Source organism: Halichoerus grypus, chromosome 10 (genome assembly GCF_964656455.1).
Source record: "Halichoerus grypus chromosome 10, mHalGry1.hap1.1, whole genome shotgun sequence".
NCBI lineage: Eukaryota > Metazoa > Chordata > Mammalia > Carnivora > Phocidae > Halichoerus > Halichoerus grypus.
The window spans coordinates 2,264,846-2,281,640 of record NC_135721.1 but is presented as its reverse complement, the minus strand read 5'-3'; the positions used below and the strand labels follow the sequence as shown (position 1 = coordinate 2,281,640).

Genomic DNA, 16,795 nt, shown 5'->3' with positions numbered 1-16,795 from the left:
GTGTTTGAATGTGGCTGCATCATCTCTCAGAATAAGGGAACGTTTTTATTGATGTCATGTCTCTTCTCATAGGATTTGGAATTTGACATATAGTATATATACGCAGTACATAAAAACCATCAAAATTATCAGATAGCCTGTGCTGGTCACATATGAGATAATGGATATGAACATGACAACACAGCGCAATCCCGAAGAGTCAGAAGAGGGGCTTTTCAAAACAGACTGGAGGCGTCAATGTCTGGATCCAGAATACAGTTTGGAAGATGGTTAGACAACAAGCTATGTGACACTTGCAAATGACTCGGCTTCTCTGTACCTCAGTCTGCCCACCCACCTGACCATTAATCATCAGGGAGAGTCCTCCATGCACCATACTAAGATGGCTTCTCAACTGAGCTTCTTCTTACCTTGAAATGGTAGGATGCTCTATGGTCTTTAATAAAGACAGAAGAAAGACCTATAAGGAAGTCATAAATAAGGAACACCACAAAAAGTAGGTTCTATGGTGATTATAAGTCCGGAGAAGAGAAAGATGACAATTACTGAATTTTAAATGTTTGAATTTTTTTTTGGAAAATGGTTTTTGTTTTTGTTTTTTTTAGAACACTAAATAATTCCTATGTCTAAAGAGGATGGATGACTGAGAGAGAATATCTCTAGAACTCCGTAAGTTCTGTATGATAAGCACAGAAGCAAACCTTTGGCACATCCCAAACCCAATTTATAAATGAGCTGACTATACGACAAGGTGGCAGGGAGTTATCTGCTGAATACACTGGCAAATGCCCATGCACCAGAGAGTTTCTGAATTTAAAAGGACATCAAAATCATTTGGAGCTAAATGAGAATGAAAGTACAACTTATCAAAATTTGTGAGATGCTGTAAAAGCAGTGCTAAGAGGGAATTTTACAGTATTAGATGAATATATTTGAAAAGAAAGAAAATCAACCATCTAAGCTTCCACCTTAGAATACTAGGGAAAGGCAGGCAATATAGAAGAAAAAGAAAATAGAAATTAAAGCAGAAATCAATGACATTGAAAACAGGAAATCAACAGAGAAAACCAACAAAATTCAAAGTTGGTTTTTAAACAAAATTAGTAAAATTAATAAACCTCTAGCCAGGCTAACAAAGAAATAAAAGAGAAGACATGAATTACTAATATTAGAAATAAAAGAGGGATCATCACTACTGATTACATGGACATTAAAAGGATAATAAAGGAATACTATGAAGAACTCTATGTCCACAAATTTTATAACCTAGATGAAATGGACCAATTCCTTGAAAGACACAATTTAGGAAAATCACACAAAGAGGAAGAGATAATCTGAATAGGCTAATATCTACTTAAAAATTAAGTCAAGAAATAATAACCTTTCAAAACAGAAAGCACCAGGCCCAGATGCACCAGTAAACTTTACCAAACATTTAAGGAAGAAATGATACCAATTCTCTATAATCTCTTCCAGGAAATAGATGCAGAGGGGATACTTCCTAATTTATTCAATGAGGCTAACAGTACCCTAACACCAAAACTAGACAGACATTACAGGATAAAAAACTATAGACCAGTATGGCTCAGGAATGCTGACACAAACATCCTCAACAAAATTAGAAAATCAAATCCAACTAAACTGAATCCAACAAAAAATTAGCAAATCAAACCCAAAAGTGTATAAAAAGAATTATACACCATGACCAAATGGGATTTATTCCAGGTATGAAAAGCTGGTCTAACACTCAAAAATCAGTGTAACCCTGATCACATCAAAGAGGCTAAACAAGAAAAGTCACATGGTGTACCAACAGATGCGGAAAACACATTTGACAAAATATAACACCTGTTCATGATAAAAACTCTCAGCAAAGGAACAGAGAACTTCCTCCACTTGATAAGGAACATCTACAGAAACCTACAGCTAACAACAGCCTTAATGATGAGAAACTGGATGTTTTCCCCGTAAGATCTTGAATAAGGAAAGGATGTCCTCTTTTTACTACTCCTATTGCACATGATACTAGGAGTCTTAATTAATGCAATAAGACAAAAAAGAAAAAAAAGGAAAAAGGTGTAGAGATTAGAAAGGAAGAAATAAAACTCTTTGCAGATGATAAAATCATCTATGCAGAAAATCCCAAAGAACTGACAAAAAACAAAAACAAAAACACCAAAAAAAATCTTCAAGAAATAAGCAACTAAAGGAACAGGATACGAGAGGTTAATCTGTAAGTCAATTGGTTTGATTTACACCAGCAATGAACAACTGAAATTTGAAATTAAAAACACAATACCATTGGGATGCCTGGGTGGCTCAGTCAGTTAAATGTCTACTCAGGTCATGATCTCAGGGACCTGGGATCCACCCATGTGTCAGGCTCCCTGCTTGCGGGAGCCTGCTTCTCCCACTGCTCCTCCCCCCTGCTCGTGTGTTCTTTCTGTCTCTCTCAAATAAATAAACTCTTAAAAAAAAAGAGAAGAAATACTTTGTTAAAAAAAAAATCCAAAAAACACAATACTATTTATGTTAACACCAACATAAATGAAATAGTAAGATATAAATTTAGCAAAATACGTAGAAGATCTATATGAGGAAAACTATAAGGCTCTGGTGAAAGAAATCAAAAAAGATGTGAATAAATGGAAAGATGCTCCATGTGAACAGACAGGAAGACTCCACACTGCCAACGTGTCCGTTCTCACAACTTTTCTGCACATTCAAAGCAATCACAATCAAACCCCCATATTATTTTGTGGACGTGGACACACTGATTCTCAGGTTTATGTGTAGAGGCAAAAGATCATAAATATCCAACGCAACACTGAAGAGAAGAGCAAAGTTGGAGAATACACACCATCCAACTTTATGACTTACTAGAAAACTACTGTAACAAAGACTGTGACACTAGCAAAAATAGAACAAATACATGCATGGAACAGAACAGAAAGCCCAGAAATACACCTCATAAATACAGTCAACTGATCTTTGACAGAGGAGTAAAGGTAAGTCAATGGAGAAAGAGCAGTCCCTTCAGCAAATGATTCTGGGACAACTAGACATCTATGTGAGGGGGAGAAAAAAATCAATCTCAACACAGACCTTCCATCCTTCACAAAACTTAACACAATATGGGTAATAGACCTAAATGTAAAATGCAAAACCATGAAATGTCGAGAACAGAACATAGGAGAAAATCTAAGTGACCTGGGTTTGGTGATAACTTTTTAGATACAAAACCGAAAACATGATCCATAAAAGAGAAAAATGGACTCATTAAAAACTGGTCTGTGAAAGATGATGTCAAGAATACAAGAAGACAAGCCAAAGACTGGGAGGAAATGTCAGCAAAACACACATCTGATAAGGGACTTGTATCCAAAATATACAAAGAACTTAAAAATCCACAATAACAAAACTCAATAAGTGGACATCAGATCTGAACAGCTACCTCAACAAAGGTATACAGATGACAAAAAAGCATGGAAAATGCTCCCCATCACACGTATCTCATTAGGGAGCTGCAAACTGCAAATTAAAACAAAATGCAATAGTATTGCTAGACACCCATCTGAATGGTTAAAATCCAGAAAGTTGACAACACCAAATGCTGACGAAGGTGTGGAGCAAGAGGAACTCTTCATTCATCGATGGTGAAAATGCAAAATGGTACAACTGCTCTGGAAGACGGCCTGGCAATTACTTACAAAACTAAACACAGGCTTACCATATAATCCAGGAGTAGTGCTCCTAGGTATTTACCCAAGTAACTTCAGAATTTATATCCACAAAAACCTGGCACAAGAACGCAACTTTCTTTTTTTTCATAGTAGAATTGTATTTTTTTTTAAATTTAATTTTATTGTTATGTTAGTCACCATACAGTACATCATTAGTTTTTGATGTAGTGCTCCATGATTCATTGTTTTCGTATAACACCCAGTGCTCCATGCAGTACGTGCCCTCCTTAATACCCATTACCCGGCTAGCCCATCCCTCTACCCCCCTCCCTGCTAAAACCCTCAGTTTGTTTCTTGGAGTCCATAGTCTCTCATGGTTCATCTCCCCCTCCGATTCCCCCCCCCCTTCATTTTTCCCTTCCGTCTAATGTCCTCCATGCTTTTCCTTATGTTCCACAAATAAGTGAAACCATATGATAATAGGCTTTCTCTGCTTGACTTATTTCACTTAGCATAATCTCCTCCAGTCCCATCCATGTTGATGTAAAAGTTGGAGAGTCATCCTTTCTGATTGCTGAGTAGTATTCCATTGTATATATGGACCACATCTTATCGATTCATCTGTCGAAGGGCATCTCGGTTCTTTCCACAGTTTGGCTATTGCAGACATGGCTGCTATGAACATTGGGGTGCATATGGCCCTTCTTTTCACTACATCTGTGTCTTTGGGATAAATACCCAGTAGTGCAATTGCTGGGTCATAGGGTAGCTCTATTTTTAATTTTTTTTTAAAGATTTTATTTATTTATTCATGAGAGACAGGGAGAGAGAGAGAGAGACGCAGAGGCAGAGAGAAGCAGGACCCCGGGATCATAACCTGAGCCGAAAGCAGACACTTAACCATCTGAGCCACCCAGGTGCCCTCTATTTTTAATCTTTTGAGGCACCTCCACACTATTTTCCAAAGTGGCTGTACCAACTTGCATTCCCACCACCAGTGTAAGAGGGGTTCCCCTTTCTCCACAACCTCTCCAACATTTGTTGTTTCTTGCCTTGTCAATTTTTGCCATTCTAATGCTGTAAGGTGGTATCTCAACGTGGTTTTGATTTGAATTTCCCAGTGCTAATGATGATGAACATTTTTTCATGTGTCTGTTAGCCATCTGTATGTCTTCTTTGGAGAAGTGTTTGTTCATGTCTTCTGCCCATTTTTTGACTTATTTGTTTTTTGGGTGCTGAGTTTGAGAAGTTCTCTATAGATCTAAGATATCAGCCCTTTGTAGTGTCATTTGCAAATATCTTCTCCCATTCCGTGGGTTGCCTCTTTGTATTGTTGACTGTTTCCTTTGCTGTGCAGAAGATTTTATCTTGATGAAGTCCCAAAAGTTCATTTGCTTTTGTTTCACTTGCCTTTGGAGATGTATCTTGAAAGAAGCTGCGGTGGCCGATGCAAAGAGATTACTGCCTATGTTCTCCTCTAGGATTTTGATGGATTCCTGTCTCACATTGAGGTCTTTCATCCATTCTGAGTTTATCTTTGTATATGGTGTTAGAGAATGGTCGAGTTTCATTCTTCTATATATAGTTGTCCAATTTTCCCAGCACCATTTATTGAAGAGACTTTTTTCCATTGCCTATTTTTTCCTGTTTTGTCGAAGATTATTTGACCATAGAGTTGTGGGTCCATATCTGGGCTCTCTATTCTGTTCCATTGGTCTATATGTCTGTTTTTGTGCCAGTACCATGCTGTCTTGGTGATCACTGCTTTGTAATATAGCTTGAAATCCGACAACGGGATGCCCCAGCTTTTTCTTTTTCAACATTTCCTTGGTGATTCGGGATTTTTTCTGATTTCATACAAATTTTAGGATTGTTTGTTCCAGGACTTTGAAAAATGTCATTGGAATTTTGATGGGGATGGCGTTGAAGGTATAGATTGCTCTGGGCAGAATAGACATTTTAACAATGTTTATTCTTCTGAACCATGAGCATGGAATGTTTCTCCTTTTTTTTTTTTTTTTTGTCTTCTTCAATTTCTTTCATGAGTATTCTGTAATTCCTAGAGTATAGCTCCTTTACCTCTTTGGTTAGGTTTATTCTGAGGTATCTTATGGTTTTTGGTGCTATTGTAAATGGAATCGTTTCTCTAATTTCTCTTTCTACAGTTGTATTGTTAGTGTATAAGAAAGCAACTGATTTCTGTGCATTGAATTTGTATCCTGCCACATTACTGAATTGCTGTATGAGTTCTAGTAATTTGGGGGTGGAATCTTTTTGATTTTCCACATAAAGTATCCCGTCATCTGCAAAGAGAGAGAGTTTGACTTCTTTGCCAATTTGAATACGTTTTATTGCTTTCTGTTGTCTGACTGCTGTTGCTAGGACTTCTAGTACTATGTTGAACAATAGTGGCGAGAGTGGGTATCCTTGACATGTTCCTGATCTTAAGGGAAAGGCTCTCAGCTTTTCCCCATTGAGGATGATATTCGTTGTGGGTTTTTCATAGATGGATTTTATGAACTTGAGGAATGTTCCCTCTATCCCTATACTCTGAAGAGTTTTAATCAGAGGATGTTGTATTTTGTCAAATGCTTTTTCTGCATCAATTGAGAGGACCATATGGCTCTTCTCTCTCCTCTTATTAATGTGTTCTATCACACTGATTGATTTGCAAATGTTGAACCACCCTTGCATCCCAGGGATAAATCCCACTTGGTCATGGTGGATGATCCTTTCAATGTATTGTTGGATCCTATTAGCTAGGATTTTGTTGAGAATTTTGGAATCTACATTCAACATGGATATTGGTCTGAAATTCTTTTTGATGGGGTCTTTGCCTGGATTGGGGATAAAGGTAATGCTGGCCTCATAGAATGAGTCTGGAAGCTTTCCTTCTGTTTCTATTTTTTGAAACAGGTTCAGGAGAATAGGTGTTACTTCTTTGAATGTTTGGTAGAATTCCCCAGGGAATCCATCAGGCCCTGGACTCTTGTTTTTTGGGAGGTTTTTGATCACTGCTTCAATCTCGTTACTGGTTATTGGCCTATTCAGGTTGTCAGTTTCTTCCTGTTTCAGTCTTGGCAGTTTATAGGTTTCCAAGAAGGCATCCATTTCTTCCAGGTTGCTTAATTTACTGGTATATAGTTGATAACAATTTCTAATAATTGTTTCTATTTCCTTAGCGTTAGTCGTGATCTCTCCCCTTTCATTCATAATTTTATTAATTTGGGTCCTTTCTCTTTTCTTTTGGATAAGTCTGGCCAGTGGTTTATCCATCTTATTCTTTCAAAGAACCAGCTTCTAGTTTCCTTGATCTGATCCACTGTGTTTCTGGTTTCTAATTCATTGCTCTCTGCTCTAATCTTAATTATTTCTCTTCTAACGTGTGGCCTAGGCATCATTTGTTGCTTTTTCTCTAGTTCTTTAAGGTGTAAAGTTGGTGAATTTGGGATTTTTCTATTTTTTTGAGTGAGGCTTGGATGGCTATGTATTTCCCCCTTAGGACCGCCTTTGCAGTATCTCATAGGTTTTGGACCAATGTGTTTTCATTCTCATTGGTTTCCATGAATTGTTTAAGGTCTTTGACTTCCTGGTTGACCCAAACATTCTTGAGCAGAGTGGTCTTTAGCTTCCACATGTTTGAATTTCTTCCAAATTTTTTCTTGTGATTGAGTTCCAGTTTTAAAGCATTATGGTCTGAGAATATGCAGGGAATAATCTCAATCTTTTGGTATTGGTTGAGACCTGATTTGTGACCCAGTATGTGGTCTAACCTGGAGAAAGTTCCATGTGCGCTCGAGAATGAGTATTCTGTTGTTTTAGGGTGGGATGTTCTGTATATATCTATGAGGTCCATCTGGTCCAGTGTTATTCAAAGCTCTGGTTTCTTTGTTGATTTTCTGCTTAGATGATTTGTCTATTGCTGAGAGTGGAGTATTGAGGTCTCCTACAATTAACGTATTATCAATATTACTCTTTATTTTGGTTAACAGTTGGCTTATGTAGTTGGCTGTTCTCATGTTGGGGGTGTAGATATTTACAATTGTTAGATCTTCTTGTTGGATAGACCCTTTAAGAATGATATAGTGTCCTCTGTGTCTCTAAGTACAGTCTTTAGCTTAAAATCTAATTTGTCTGATAAAAGAACAGCTTTCTTTTGAGGTATCTTTAGGTTCAAAATGAGTCTCTTGTGGACAGCATATGGATGGGTCCTGTCTTTTTATTCAATCTGCAACCCTGTGCCGTTTTATGAGAGCATTTACGTTCACGTTGACAGTGATTATTGAAAGATATGAATTTATTGTCATCACGTTGCCTGTGAAGTCCTTGTTTCTATAGATTGTAAATTTCTGTTCTGTGTCACTCTTGGGGTCTTTCTCTTTTTATAGAACCGCCTTTAATTTTCTTGAAGGGCCGGCTTAGTGGTCTCTCTCTCTCCACCCTCTCAGGGATCCCAATAATTCTGACATTGGAACGTTTCATGGTGTCACTTAGTTCTCTGATTCTGGTTTCATGGATTTTGAGTTTTTTCTCCCTGGCCTCCTCTTTTTCCTTTTTTTCTATCAATTGGTCTTCTAGATCACTAATTCATTCTTCTGCCTTGCTTACCCTAGCTGTTAGATTATCTAGATTAGATTGGATCTCATTGAGAACATTTCTAAATTCTGCCAGTTCAGCTTTCATTTCTGCCCTTAGAGACTCTATGTTGCCATTAATCGATTTCTCCATTCTAGCTATCATCTTCGTAACTGTTACCCTGAAGTCCATTTCCGACATCTTGGTTATATCTGTATCCATTTGTAAATCTGTGGCAGGAGTCACAGTCTCTTGAGTCTTTCCTATTGTGGGGGTTCCTCCTCCTATTCATTCTGTTGAGGGATGGTTGAGGGAATGTACAGAGTCCAAATTATTGACCACAACCCAAGCAAGATGCACCTGTTCTATAGGGACCTTAGGGTTGTCAGCCTCTTGTTCTCCCAGCCTGTCTTCTGGGGGATGGGCCTGCCATATTGTTACTCAGGCAACCCTGTTTGGGCAGAGTTGCCCTGCCCCCTGTGTGTGGGGGGGACGGGCTCAGTGAAAACCGGTTTTTTGGGGCTTTTGTTCTCTGGTGGTTCTCTGCGTCTCTTCCTAGAGTCAGAGCAGAAGAGACCGTTTCCAACCCTCTGCCTCAGAGCAGAGAGACTGCAGTCTGTTCTTCAGTGAGCTCTCCAGGCCACAGTATCTCTGTTTCTGTCTGTGCTGCTATAAACTGCAGCGTCCTGGGTTGTGTACCCCTCAGCAGGGCTCCCAGTCCTCGCCTCCAGGTTGGGGCTCATCTCTGCCCTTTGTGCTTCTAAAACCACCAGCCACCCCCAGTTCACAGGCACGGCCCCGCCGCTCCAGGTTTCAGTCCGGGGGGCTGCCCTAAAGTCCTTTCCCTGTTGCTACTGGTCTGCGAGTCTGTGCCCTGTCCCCAGTGCAGGAGGCTATTGCTCACCGGTGGTGCAGCATCCCCATGGCTCCCTCCACCTTCTGTTTATCCTCCGATATCTGCTCATGGAATCACGGCTCCCTGCTTCGTACCTCGAAACCAACTGCCTGCGATATTCTGTTTGTAGAGATCCAGATATATCTTCTTACATCTCAGGCTGATTTTTTGGGTGTTCAGAGTGGTCTGGTAGATATCCAGCTCAATTCAGGGGACTGGTTGGAATAGGGTCCCCTACTCCTCCACCATCTTTTCTTCCTCTCGAATTGTCACAAGAATGCAACTTTATTCATCATTGCCAAAAACCAGAAGCAGCCAAGATGTCTTTTGATAGGTGAATGAATAAACTGTGGTACATCCAGACAAGTGAATACTTTTCAGTACTAAAAAGAAATGTGTTACCAAACCACAAAAAGGCCTGGAGGAACCCTAAATGCACATGGCTACGTAGAAGCCAGTCTGAAAAGGCTGCATATTATATGATTCCAGCAAATAAGACAATCTGTAAGAGGCAAATCTATGAAGCCAGTGAAAGGATCGGTGGTTTCCTGGGGCTAACGGGGAGGAAGGACAAGCAGGCAGAAGACAGAGGATGTTAAGGGCAGTGAAACTATTCTGTGGGATACCCTAACAGTAGATAAACTTCATTATCCATTTGTCCAGACTCAAAGAATGTACAACACCAGGAGTGAGTTCTAAAGGACAGATTTTTAATAACAATGTATCAATCTATTGTAACAAATGTCCTACACAAATGTAAGATGTTAACAATAATACAAGATATTAATAAGAACTGTGTGCAAAAGAGGGAGTATATGGAACTCTCTGTACTAAACCTGAAAGAATCCTAAAAAGAAAGATTGATTAAAAAAAAGACAAGCTCAACTGCACTCAGAATTTAATGTACAACAAAGACAGTATCCCCAAATTATTGAAAAGGAAAATGTAATTTTCAATAAGCACTGTTGGGGTATGTAGAAGGCCACATGAAAAAAGAAATAAGATTAGATCCATTTCTTAAGGAAAAAAAAAAAAGACCATGTTCTGGGGAATCTCAAATTGGAATGAAAAAAATATTTTTTCTTAGAAATACTAAATATGGTAGCCAGTTATAGGCGAAAGAGTAATATTAGTATTCTATTCAAGATGTATTTAACGGTCAAACAGGCTTTTGTGGGCTGACCTAAGGGTCTAACTAGGTACAGATTGAATTCTATGGAAAATATGTTTTAAGTACCGACTACTTTGCACATGAACTTGCGGAGTCCCACTGGTGAAGCATGCAGTCTGTTCATAGTTAAACCACAGAAAAGTGGTCTGTAGTTTGATGAATGTTATAAAAATGTAATTTTTTGGTATGGTATGAGTAGCTGAAAAGTTCACAGCTTCAAATGAAATGTTTACTTTTAGCTGAAAGAGATGGAAGTACATTAAAATTAGTTTAATTAATTGCATAAAGATATGCAGGCAGGTGGAGGAAGATATCAACAGATTTCAGAAAGCAACCAGACACACATGGTGGGCTCAAAGCTACAAGAACCCCGGTTCTGCGAGTGGTCCTTCCCCCAGCTGCAGACTGGGGCCCTGCGTGGACCTACCACGCCAGAACCTGCCTCCGCCAAGGCCCGGGAGCCTGAGTACACAGGAAAGCTGGAAAAGCCCTGCTCTGAACCCTTACCTGCCGCCTGAGTTCAAAGTGCACTAGCCCCACGGCTGTCAAGCGCGATCTGTATGTCTAAACATGCCTCCACACACAGCCTCACTCGTTAGAGTCAAATCAAAGCTGGCAGCCGGTATGAAAACAGCCATCATGCATCGCATGACCAAGTCTCCCTCCAAGTTACGCGCTGTTTCCTCGCCATCGCCTGCTCTTTCTAGAGCAAATACAGGCATTGAGAGAAGAACCGGGGCTAGGGGATGGGAGAGTGCAGAAACCGTGTGGGGCTGATCCGTGGTCCGCACTCCTCCTGCCCCCCATGTGGGGTTTCTCGGCTCCCTGCAGTCTTGCCCGCATACAGCAGCTCCCACAGCGGCTTTTCAAGAGGGGAAAAGACAAAATTCACCCATGTCTTCCTTGAACGTGGGGACATGAATAAAATCACAAAACTCATACAGTGAAGCAAAAATTCTTTTATATAAAAAAATGTAGCATGTTATTTTAGAACTATTAACTTGTGCTCCCTCGCCCTGATGTTACAGTGAGAGGGAAGAAGCCCACGGAACGCGCGGATCCCTTGCTGCCACTGGGCCATCTGCTCCTCCATCCACTGCTTCTCCCGTGCAGACAGGACGCGCTTGGGGTTCTGTGGCAGGGAAGGCACTGCTGTCCCCTCCTGCTGGTGGTACCGCTCCCTCGCAGCAGCCTCCCTCTGGGCACAGTCTGCACCTGCCAACCCCGAGCCCCTCGCAGCGTGGGCACCACACTGCCAACAGAGAGCCCTGGGCGGCGTGGATGCAGGTGACACTCGTGGCTCCCTGTGACGTGAATCTGGGAGTTTGGACTCAACCTGACAGCTGAGAACAGAAAGCAGGTGGGCTTCCTTAATGAGCACGCTGTCTCTACTGTGACTTTCTTAGAGAGATCTGGAAGCTAGGATCGAAGAAGGAAAAAGCCTTCCTCCTCTTCTCTCTTGGTACCACTTGCATCGCTTTAAAAATCAAGAGGAAAGCACACACCTCCCAGCCTCCAGGGAAAGAGAAAAATGGAAGAATTCAGAAAGAAAAAAATGCCCCTTGCTAGAAAAAAAATACACTGTTCATAGAGACGAAACACGAAACACTGGAGACCCGGTCCAGCTTGAGCATGCTCACTGAAGGTGACAAACGTTTTCTGAGGGGGTTGAGGTGCCCAGTGCAAGGCCAGGCCTGGACACACAAGCTGGGGGGGGGGGGGGTGTGTGTGACCACTGTCCCCAGGGAAACCACGCGGTGGTTCAATAAAGTGCAGACAACTGCAGTGATGGGACTCGGGCGTTCCCTAACAACGCTACAGACTTAGTTTTGCTTGTTTGAGGAAAAGCAGATAAAAGCACCGTTCCCCGATTCTCTTAGTCTGGCCAGACGCAGCCTCCCGTGTCTGGCGCTGGGACCCCGTGCAACCCTCCAGGCCAAGCAGTGCTGAGCAAGCTGAAACGTGCACAGCTTTCCCACTAGCCCGAGGCCTCCCTCCTGCAGGGAGAGTGAGCTTTGAAATATAGGGCTAGTCAAAATCTGTAAAGACAAATCATTCCCAGTGGATCTGTTTTTCTGGAAGATTCCCATGTACAGTCCTGACCTGCCTAACTCTAGGTTGGTGGAAGCATTCTCATTAACCATTTAGAAAACATTAAATGAAAATACTCCTACAAAATTCATTTCTGACGGTCCCCTGCCGTGCAGGGAGCCCCCACTGCTGGTCCGGCGGCAGAGAGGAATCAGAAATGAAGCAGGCCTCTGTGCTGGGCAGAGAAAAAAGACACAGACGAGTGGAGAAACTTCAGCTTCTCTGTGGAGGGGTGTGCCTTCCTTCAGCAGCACAACTCAGGTAGTCTGACCTCCCGCTGCTCATCTGCCCTGTGTGCTGGGCTGATGGCGTCCTCTCGGGACAGGGCAGGGGTCCTGGAACATGGCCACCCTGCCGTGAGGCCCAGCCATGTGGACATCCAGCAGAGAGCACCTAAAGGGTCTACATGGGCCCTCTGCCCCGCATTAACAGCACATGTTCAGAGGACCTTTGCCCGGGCATTTCTGTCTCACTTCCAAGTTGTGCAGGGCCCTGTGCAGGGGATCACTGCTCTGCACGTGTTTCCCTCGACATCTCCCTCTGCTCTGCTGGTCTCACGTTGTTCTCGATTCTCCGACAGCCTGAGGAGGAGCCACGTCGCTGGCGTCTCTCCTTTCACTGCTCGGTTATCGGGACACAGGTCATTGGATGGCTGTCTGACAGAGAACATGGTGCCCTTCACCTTTTCCATAGAAACAGCCCTCAACAAAACTGCCTGCAACTTCAATGCTGCATTTTATTAGAAGATTATTTAGTTACTTGAGAGACAGAGAGCCAGCTCGTGAGCACCAAGCGGGGGGGAGCGGCAGGCAGAGGGAGAAGCAGGCTTCCCGCCGAGCAGGGAGCCCGATGTGGGGCTCGATCCCAGGACCCTGAAATCATGACCTGAACCGAAGGCAGACGCTTAACCGACTGAGCCACTCAGGCACCCCCAACGCTGCATTTTAAATTAAAAAAGCCCCACAACCATACTGAACACATCCAAAAACATCCCAGGTGATTTATTAGGTAAACAGGAAATTCAGTGCCGGTCTAGTGCACGAGGCATGGATCACACCACCTCCACGGGAGTCTGGGAGGGCTGTGTGTGATCCGGTCCGTCACCGTGGCGGTTCTTGTGTAAGACAGGTTCAGGAGTGTTCTAATGGTAGCAGTGGAACCCCAAATGGAACACGTCCATATCTATAAGGATTTCTTCTAGGAAAAGACTGGAAATGCCAAAGTTCATTAAAACTGTGAGCAAGTGAAAAGCAGTAAAATTAACAACCAGCTTGCTCAGAATGAGGAAAATATGCTTCAAATGATAAATGCTCAAGACCTCTGGCATAAGGTAGAAATGTAACCTAAGCAGAAGATGTGAACTCCAAGAGGTGAATTTTGTCACAGAAAACAAAATAAGACATTTGAAACGCGCTTAACAATTAATTCTGAGCTATCACGTATGGTTATGTGTTCGAAAAAAGTTTCCGAATTTTGATTGGGAACCAGAAATGTGAATTCCACGATTCTGGAGGGAAGGCAGAAAAGGACGAGAGACCAGCGACAATTTACCTTTACTTCCGGAGGAGTGGATAGATGAAGGAAGGGTACAGAGGTTTAGCGTCCAATTCAAGTGTTTGCCTCATCAAATTTTTTTTTTTTTAAAGATTTTATTTATTTATGTATTAGAGAGCGAGCGAGAGAGAAACAGCATGAGAGGGGAGAAGGTCAGAGGGAGAAGCAGGCTCGCCGCTGAGCTGGGAGCCCGATGTGGGACTCGATCCTGGGACTCCAGGATCATGACCTGAGCCAAAGGCAGTCGCTTAACCAACTGAGCCACCCAGGCGCCCATGCCTCATCAATTTTAATTGATGACTGACTTGGTAATCTGTGCAGATGAAGTCCTGAAATACGACTTCATGACAGCACCACGAGGAACTCTAGTAACTTCCACTCAGTGTACCCCGGCTCAGCGTTACAGGAATCACTGAATTTCGTAAACACCACACTGAGGAGCGTCAGAACAGACTTTCTTTCCCATCTTCGGCTTCAAAGTTTTCCTCCAGATGCAGAGAAAGTCAAGTGAACTCTTTAATGCTGAGAAGTACTTTGAAAACCCAAGCGCTGGTGTAAGTTTTACCCACCCACTTTCATCATGGCTCTTTCTTTTGAACAAGAGAGAATCCCAAACAGCGGATTAAAAAGGTGGTGCTGGGATTCTGGACAATCTCACTACCCCACAAGAGGCCGAATCTAATGAATGGATATACCACCGATGTCAGGAATGCACATTTCATTGCTTGTGAAGATAAAAACACAATGAATATGTGTGGCACAAAGCATGAGCCCAGATGTAAACCATCAACAGTTGTCAATAATCACGTATTGATACTGGTTCATCAATGTAACAGACGTGCCACACCAAGCAAGACGTAATGAAAAGACACGATGAATGGCCTAGTTATATTATCTGCAGGTACAACCCCCGTCTACAAGTCTCATGAATACAAACCCTTTTCCTTTTCCCTTTAAAGGGAAAAGCAGTTTGTTCTAGAATTAACAATTAACAATTACAAAATAAATACAATTAAAAGCAACTTAAAAAGAGAAGCCGATCACAGGCATACGAAGAATGACTCCCAAGAGGAAAGCAGCGTGTACTGCTTGGACAGGTGTGCGAAAGCCCTAACACTCAACAGTCGTTCCAGAGTTGTCAACATTAAAGACAAACAAAAACAAAAACATTCTTAACCTCGGCCAAAGGCTGGTGCCCACAAGCCCCTTGCCATTTCCTCTTGCCACCTCCACCCCAAGAGGTGGGGTGACAGTAGGCTTCCAGAGGGGGCTGACTGCTCCTGGGGTGTGCAGGGAGGTCACGGGGTGTCTGTCTACGCGGTCACAGATCAGGTGCCCGGGACCCGTGGGGGAATGCTCGCTAAGCCAACTGTGCATCCCGTCTCGTTCCCATTAGAATCTAAGGTGGCAGGGAATCAGGGGCTCAGGGTGCATTTGGGGCACACGGGAGGAATGGTCTCTGACAGCGCCTGACACAGAGCCCGGGGAGCTCTGCATGGCCTTCTCGGCCCTCCGAAGCTCCAGGCACAGGGCAGGGAGCTGCTCTACACCCTCTTCCCACTAATCCCCCTCACAAAGCTCCTTCCATGTGCACACGGTGGTCACAGCGACGGCACACTGGAGCTCAGCGAGGAAACTGGTCTGGAAAGCTGTATGGTCGGCGCTTCACCTGTTCCAACCTGCCCGGCCCAGGTCAAGGACGCCGGCATGATCAGTCTGCACTTACTATTTCTGACATCACAACATGTGGAAGCAAGGTGAGGACACTCCGAAAATGTGATAGGCTGCACACAAAAAAGGTCATGTTGGTATAACACAATTACAATATTTTTCTAGGGTTAGAAATAATATTCCCAGATCAGGAGAAGATATTTGCAAGATTCATAAAGGACAAAAGATTAAATACTCAAAATATGTGGAGAACTTCAACAGAGCAGTAACAAAAGATAACCAGATGGGAACACAGGCCCAGACCCTGGGAGCCCTGGGGAGGAAACGCCAAGAAACGCTTTCACGTGAAAAGGCGTTTCACTCAGAAGCATTAAGTTAAAACGTGAGGTTAGAATTTCAGACCCACCAGACAGAAGTCTGACCAATAATGACTGATTCGCAGGTGACGAAACAAAAACTTTAAGACACTGGTGTTGGGAGTGTGAATTATTACAGCTGCTTTGGAAAGCAATTTGATTGTTTTCTTATAAAATTGAAAATACAGGGGCTCCTAGGTGGCTCAGTTGGTTAAGCGTCTGCCTTCGGCTCAGGTCATGATCCCAGGGTCCTGGGATCGAGCCCGACATCGGGCTCCCTGCTCAGTGGAGAGCCTGCTTCTCCCTCTGCCTGCCGCTCCCCCTGCTTGTGCTCTCTCTCCCTCTCTGACAAATAAATAAATGAAATCTTAAAAAAAAACAAAACAAAACAAAACTGAAAATACAAACGCCATACAGCCAGGCAGTGTTGAACGTGGGCCTTAGAGAAACGCAAGAACACGGGCACCAGACACTTCCATGTGTCTGTGAGTATGTGTGTGCATGCAGTGGAAGTGTGAAAACATGGCCTGTGAGCACACATGACACACGCAGGGGAGTGACCCCTCTGGGAGGGGACAGAACTGGGGCGCCTGAAAGGCCACGTTGGTAATGTGTACTTGAACTTATTGCAAAAATGGCTAAAGTAAATGTGGAAAAATGTTAATATTTACTGAGTGTTTAATAAAATTCTTTCTTGTGTTTAAAAACGTTTAATTAAAATAAATAGTCAATTTGGGTCGAGTGAAGAGTAAAGAGGACTCAAGCAGGGGGCATGTCCAGACTGGGTTTCCCAGGGACA

At 42.7% G+C, this 16,795-nt stretch overlaps 1 protein-coding gene across 2 annotated transcripts in view; it reads right to left on the bottom strand.

Annotated features, from left to right (window-relative positions):
* TRAPPC12 (trafficking protein particle complex subunit 12) overlaps positions 1–16,795 on the bottom strand; it is a 91,302-nt gene that overhangs the window by 30,184 nt on the left and 44,323 nt on the right. The gene's annotated exons all lie outside the window — the stretch shown is intronic.